General features: G+C 42.2%; 1 protein-coding gene across 1 annotated transcript in view; it reads right to left on the bottom strand.

The window, feature by feature from the left end:
• CCNJ (cyclin J) overlaps nucleotides 1-5,541 on the bottom strand; it is a 28,387-nt gene that overhangs the window by 14,675 nt on the left and 8,171 nt on the right.

Below are 5,541 nucleotides of genomic sequence, written 5' to 3'. Positions count from 1 at the left end.
AAACTTCCAAATTTATTTTATATGATCAGCCTAAAACTGTGACACAAAGATATCACAACAGGAAGAAGTAACAAAGATTTAGATACCAAAAGCACAACCAAAGAGAAAAAGAGGTAAACTGGACTTGATGAAAATTAACTTTTGTGCATCAAAGGTCACTATCAATAGAGTAAAAAGGCAATCTATAAAATGGGAGGAAATATTTGCAAATCATATATACTGTATGATAAAGGGTAAATATCCAGATTACACAAAGAACTCTTATAATGCAACAAAAACTCAATTTAAAAGTGGATAAAGGACCTGAATAGACATTTCTCCAAATATATATAAATGCTGACAAGCATTTTAGTGTCATGAAACATGAAGAAAAGAAACTCAAAATCACTATCACTAGGGAAATACAAATCAAAACTATATGAGATACCACGTCACGCCCATTAGAATTGCCATTCTCTAACAGACAAGATCACCGTTACCAAGGATACGGAGACTGGAACCCTTGGACGTTACTGATGGGAACATAAAGTGACGCAGTAGCTGCAGAGAACAGTACGGCAGGTCCTCAAAAACTTAAACATGGAGTTACCACACCATCCAGCAATCCCACTTTTAGGTCTATCTCCCAAAGAAAGCAGGGACTTGAACAGATTTGTGTACCATGTTCATAATACTGGATCATTTGAAAAGTTATGACGTATTTTTATTCTCTGTTTTTCTATGCAAAAATATATCATGACTTTTCCGATGACCCAACAGCATTATTCACAATAACCAAAAAGTAGAAGCAAATAACCCAAATGTAAATTAAAGATGAATGGATAAACAAATTATGGTACACACATATAATGCAGTATTATTATTCGGCATTAAGAAGGAAATTCCAGTATATGCTACATGGATGAACCATGAGGACAGTATGCTAAGTAAAATAAGTTAGATACCAAAAGACAATTATTGTATGATTCCACTTGTATGAGGTACCTAGAATAATTGAACTCATAGGTACAGAAAGGGGTTACGAGGCACTGGAGGGTGGGAAATTGGGAGGTTATTGCTTAGTGAGTATAGAATTTCAGTTTGGGGGAAAAACTTCTAGAGATGGATAGTGATGATGGTAATGTAATGTAGTAATGTAATGCACCTAATGTCACTAAACTGTACACTTCAAAAAGGTTAGTATGTGGGGTCAGGAGGTAGTGTAGTCCAGGTGCTAGATTCCCACAGAGCTGTTCAACATTCAAGTCCAGATCTGGAAGCTTGAAAATCACACCAGGTGTGTGTGTGCAGGTGCCTAAAATCCCCAGGAGAAGGGATTAAGGCATGGCCATTCCCCCAAGGGGTGATTTCTCACTTTCCCTCCCAGTCTCTGTCTCTCAGGTAAACACACATGGCCTACAGTTAAAACCTTCTTGGGAACCAGCAGTTAGCGTAATGGCTATGTCGCTGGACTCCCACGTAGTCGACCGTGGTTCGTGTCCCGGACCCGGTGGCTTAAAACTCACGCCGGGCGCGTGTGTGTGCGTGCCCAAGATCCCAAGAGGAGAATGGAGGAGAAGGGATTGCAGTGTGACCATCCCCCCTGGGGGGTGATTTCTCGCTTTCTGTCTCTATGTCTCTCTCTGTCTGTCTGGCGAGCGCACGCGCCCTACAGTGAAAATCTCTCCAAAAAAAAACCAAAAAAAAACAAAAAAAAAACCTTCTTAAAAAAACAAAAACATTATACGGGGGCCAGCAGGTGGCGTGGTGGTTGAGGCCGCTGGTCAATCTTCGTTTGAGTCCTGGATCTGGTGGCTTGCCTGTTTTCTCGCTTCCCCCTCCCCTTGTTCTGTCTCTCTCTGGACAAATTAAAGTAAATAAATAAATAAAGTTAATAAAATAATCCTTTAAAATAATTCTTTTAAAAAGGTTAATATGGGGGACCAGCAGTTAGCATAATGGCTATGTCGCTGGACTCCCAGGTAGTCAACCAAGGTTCGAGTCCTGGACCTGGTGGCTTAGACTCACGCCAGGCACGTGTGCATGCGTGCCCAGGATCCCGAGAGGAGAATGGAGGAGAAGGGGCTAGGGTGTGCCCATGCCCCCTGTGGGGTGATTTCGCACTGTCTCTCCGTTTCTCTTTTTCTGTCGAGCACATATCCTCTATAGCAAAAACCTCTCCAAACATAAACAAATAAAAAATGAAAATAACTTTTAGGGAACTAGCAGTTAGCGTAATGGCTATGTCGCTGGACTCCCACATAGTCAACCGCGGTTTGCATCCCGGACCCGTGGCTTAAAACTCACGCCGGGCGCATGTGCGTGCATGCCCAAGATCCCGAGAGGAGAATGGAGGAGAAGGGATTACAGTGTGGCCATCCCCACTGGGGGGTGATTTCTTGCTTTCTGTCTCTATGTCTCTCTCTGTCTGGCGAGCGCACACGCCCTATAGCAAAAACCTCTCCAAAAAAAAGAAGTAAAAAAAAAAACAAAAATGACTTTTCTATACATCAATAAGCAGTTAAAAAACAGACTATTTCACATATGGTAATTATAAAAATGAAAAGAAAATAACTTTTCTATACATCAATAAGCAGTTTAAAAAACAGAATATTTCACATATGGTAATTATAAAAATGAAAACACCTAGAAATAAACTTAAATATGCCAACAATAGATGAATATTAAGAATCTGAGGGGGTATGAAGATTGACAAACAGACATTCTTTTTTCCTTGGATAATAGAATCTATACAATAAAAATGACATTTTATTTTATTTTTTAGAGAGATTTTGGCTATAGGGCGCATGTGCTCGCCAGAGAGACAGAAAGGAAGAGATCATCCATCAGAGAGAATGGCCATGCCATCTCCAGTCTCCTCTCGGGATCTGGGGTATACATGCACACGTGTTCAGTATGAAGTGTTTTTTTGTTTTGTTTTTTTCTTTTTTTGGAGAAGTTTTTGCTACAGGGTGCATGCGCTTGCCAGAAGAAGAGAGACAGAAAGCGAGAAATCATCCCCCCACCCCCCCCCCCGGGGGGGGCTGGCCATGCCACAATCCCTCCTCCTCCATTCTCCTCTTGGGATCTTGGGCACACACGCACATGCGCCTGGCCTGAGTTTAAGCCACCGGGTCTGAGACTCGAACTGCGGTCGACTACGTGGGAGTCCAGAGACATTGCCATTATGCTATCTGCTTGGTCCCTGAAGTGTGAGTTTTAAGGAGCTGGGTCCAGGACTCAAACCACAATCAACTACCTGGTCGACTACATAACCATCATGCCAACTGCTGGTCCCAACAACATTTTAAATCAAAGGAAAACAGATGCATTTAATAAATATTTGTCACATATGACAAAGATCTCATTTCTTTATTATTTAGAGAACTCTAACATATCAGAAAGGAAAAGGCAATAAATATAAACAGACACTTCACAGGAAAAATATAGTAGGGGCAAAAACATGTTTTAAATAATTATTTTAACTTTATTTTTATTTATTTATTTTAATTTGACCAAGAGAGGGACAGAAAGAGAGAAAAAGCAAGAAAGCAAGTCACCAGATCCAGGACTTGAACTGTGGTCAGCCATGTGGGAGCCCAGCGCCCTTAACCATCACACCACTGCTGACCCCCCAAAAACATTTTTAAAAATGCCTAATCTTAGGGCCGGCAGGTGGCATGGTGGTTGAGGTGCTGGACTCTCACATGGCTGACCACAGTTCAAATCTTGAACCTGGCAACTTGCTTTCTTGCTTTCTCCCGCCCTCTCTCTCTCTGTCTGTCTCTCTCTGGTCAAATTAAATAAATAAATATTAAAATTTAAAAATTATTTTAAAAAATGGCTGATCTCATTTAAATTTAAAGTAGCACAGAGGTTTTCACTTACCAGATTAAATTTTATCAGCTTTTACTTCATGCTATCAGGAGAGGGAACAGGAACTCTCTTGAGCTACTGGTCGGAGTGACAACTGACACAATTTTTTGGAGGGCAATTGGGTAACATAGATAAATTTTTAAAAATGAGGATAGCCTTTAAAACCCAGCACCCCTCGGCCTAGGAGTTTACATCTAAGGAAGCCCTCTGCAGCACGGTTGGGGACAGTGCAGTGGCAAAATAAAACAGCTTGATGTCCAATAACCTGATGGATCTGAGAGGTCCGCTAAGTGGAGTGACTCTCCAAAAGTCACACATTGTTGGATTCATCTCCAAATAGGAAGTTCGATTTTTAAGAAAGGCTTCTAGTCTATTAACAGGGAACTGGTTAAAGAACTATGGGACATCAACTCAATGTGCCTTTAAAATAAAGGGTAGTAGACACGATATGGACAGATCTGATAAACTGAGGTGGGGTGGGAGGAAAGCAGATGGGGAATATATATAAATTCCTCTGTATCAACAATAAAATTACTATATTGCAGGTATACTAATTTGTTGGTTATCTTTTTAGGAAAAATAATGGTAGTGACCTTACAGGACCAGAAAATACTGGAGGTCGGAGGAGGTGCATTTAAAACCTTATACCATTTGAGGGGGCAGCAGGTGGCATAGTGGTTATGTACTGGACTCCCACATGGCTGACCAGTTCGAATCCTGGACCCAGTGGCTTGAAAATCATGCACGGTACATGTACATGTGTGCCCAAGATCCCGGGAGGAGAATGGAGGACGAGGGATTGCAGCATGGCCATCCTCCCTGAGGGGGTGATTTCTCACTTTCTCTCTCACAGTCTCTGTCTCAGTCTCTCTCTCTCTCTCTGGCAAGCACATGTGCCCCATGGCCAAAACCTCTCAAAACCAAAACAAAACATGAGACCAGCAGATGACATAGTGGTTACATCACTGGACTCCCATGTAGTCGACCATGATTTGAGTTCTAGACCCAGCGGTGGAAAACTCACATTGGGCATGTGTACGCGGGTGCCCAGAATCCCAGGAGGAGAATGGAGGAGAAGAGCTTGTGGCGTGACTATCCACCGTAGGGGGTGATTTCTCACTTTCTGTTTCTCTGGTGAGCATATACACCCTTTAGTAAAAATCTCTCTTAAAAAATAAAAAAAGTCTTGGGACCAGCAGATGGCGAAATGGTTACATCGCTGGACTCCCATGTAGTTAACCATGGTTCGAGTCTCAGACCCAGAGGCTTAAAACTCACACTGGGCATGTGTGCATGCATACTGAAGATCCCAAGAGGAGAATGGAGGAGAAGGGACTGTTGTGTGGCCATCCCCCAGGGGGGGGCGGTATTTCTTGCTTTCTGTCTCTCTGGTGAGCACACAGGGCATATAGCAAAACTCTCTCTGTAAAAAAATATATATATATATATATAAATATATATAATTTGAAAAGAAAATTTTTACCATGTACATACATCATTTAAATGAGAACACTGGGGAGGGACCAGCAGTTAGCATAATGGCTATGTCACTGGACTCCCACATAGTTGACCATGGTTTGCGTCCCAGACCCAGTGGCTTAAAACTCACACTGGGCACGTGTACGTGCGTGCCCAAGATCCCGTGAGGAGAATGGAGGAGAAGAGATTGCGGCGTGGCCATCCCCC

Source organism: Tupaia chinensis, unplaced genomic scaffold (assembly GCF_000334495.1).
Source record: "Tupaia chinensis unplaced genomic scaffold, TupChi_1.0 Scaffold000539_1, whole genome shotgun sequence".
NCBI lineage: Eukaryota > Metazoa > Chordata > Mammalia > Scandentia > Tupaiidae > Tupaia > Tupaia belangeri.
The sequence above is the reverse complement of the archived record's forward strand: the minus strand, read 5'-3'. Positions and strand labels throughout refer to the sequence as shown.